Genomic DNA, 2,028 nt, shown 5'->3' on the forward strand with positions numbered 1-2,028 from the left:
CTGGAACTGTGTGTTAAAAAAAGGTCTGCTTGATCTGCACTACACAATAGTTTATCTTTCTTAGAAAGAAAGATAAACATTAAACCCAGGATGTTTAATTGTGAAACTAGATGCTGTAATGTATCTATTCCACATTTTATCGATGAATAGATTGTTTTTCATAGCAATTCAAGTGGCCAAGATGGGGTCCCTCTGAAGGGTCTCTGGAGTAAGATGAGCCAATAGTGTGTATAGATCGGGCATCAGGGAATTTCTCCTGGTTGAGTTGCTACTTCTCCACACTGAGAGGTCACAGCTCCTGAACTACCTGACATAAGGTTGGAATGTTGCAGGAAAAGATCACAAGGCAAATTCTTCAAGCTGAGCCCACCAGTAGGAGATCTAGGGATAGATCTCAGTTGGTTATGGTTGGACAATATCCATAGGCGCAGGAGTGGCTGTGTGGTAAGTAGCTTGCTTACCAACCACATGGTTCCGGGTTCAGTCCCACTGCGTGGCACCTTGGGCAAGTGTCTTCTACTACAGCCACGGACCGACCAAAACCTTGTGAGTGAATTTGGTAGACAGAAACTGAAAGAAGCCCGTCGTATATATGTATGTATATATATATATATATATATATATATGTGTGTGTTTGTCCCTCCAACATCGCTTGACAACCGATGCTGGTGTGTTTACGTCCTCGTAACTTAGTGGTTCGGCAAAAAGAGACCGACAATAAGTACTAGGCTTACAAAGAATAAGTCCTGGGGTCGATTTGCTCGACTGAAGGCGGTGTTCCAGCATGGCCACAGTCAAATGACTGAAACAAGTAAAAGAGAAAGAGAGAGTCTCAGTTGGATATGCTTAGGAATCCAGAAAGTTTAATGACTGTTTCTTAAAGAACCTTATTGACGAGTAACTTGAGGACCCTACCCCAACAACCTTCCCAGGAACAGTGAGCTGTTAAAATGGGTGGACATATTTTCCTAACATTTCACTATGTTAAACATTTACATTGCTTTTGATTTTTGTTCCATGCTTAAGGTTTAACCCTTTCAGCCCGGCTGGTACATATTTGTACCAGTCAAAAATTTTACAACCCAAATCTTTAAAATCCCCATTCGATGTGATGCAGTATAGTACCGCCCCGCTTTTTCTGGTAAGTATGTAGTGCTAGACGTATGACACTATAATGACAGCTCAAAAGGCTCACATGCGCGCCCCCCCCCCCCCCCCCCCACCAGTTCCCCTGCCGCCATACCAACTTGAGAAAGAATTCCAGGTTGAAAGGGTTAGAGTTTCAATTTAGTTCCATAGTTGAAGTTTTTTTACAGACTAAAACCCAAACGCTGGCACTCCATAGGTTATGGTGGTGAGTCTTCCAGTTGATCCAATCAACAGAACAGCCGGCTTGTGAAATTAATGTTCAAGTGGCTGAGTGCTCCACAGACACATGTACTCTTAATACAGTTCTCAGAGAGATTCAGCATGACACAGAATGAGACAAGTTTGGTCCTTTGAATTACAGCTACAACTCATTTTTGCCAGCTGAGTGGACTGGAGCAACATGAAATAGAGTGTCTTGCTCAAAGTTGCAATGCACTGCAGGGAATCAAGCTCATGATCCTAAGCTGGATACCCAAACCACTAAGCTGTGCCCCTTCACCAGTACTTAAGCAGAATAATTTTATAGATGAGCCAGACAATTATATTGAAGTTATATGTGCCGGTGGCACATAAAGAGCACCATTCGAGCGTGGTCGATGCCAGTGCTACTTGATTGGCTCCCATGCCGGTGGCACGTAGAAAGCACCATTTGAGCATGGTTGTTGCCAGTGCCACCTGACTAGCTCCCATGCTAGAGGCACGTAAAAAGCACCATTTGAGCGTGGTTGTTACCAGTGCTGTCTGACTGACTCCCATGCTGGTGGCACGTAGAAAGCACCATTTTAGGGTGGTTGTTACCAGTCCCACTGGACTGGCTCCCATGCCGGTGGCACATAAAAAGCACCATTTGAACGAGGTTGTTGCCAGTATTGCCTGACA

The sequence above is a fragment of the Octopus bimaculoides genome, chromosome 5, assembly GCF_046866305.1.
Source record: "Octopus bimaculoides isolate indiv1 chromosome 5, ASM4686630v1, whole genome shotgun sequence".
NCBI lineage: Eukaryota > Metazoa > Mollusca > Cephalopoda > Octopoda > Octopodidae > Octopus > Octopus bimaculoides.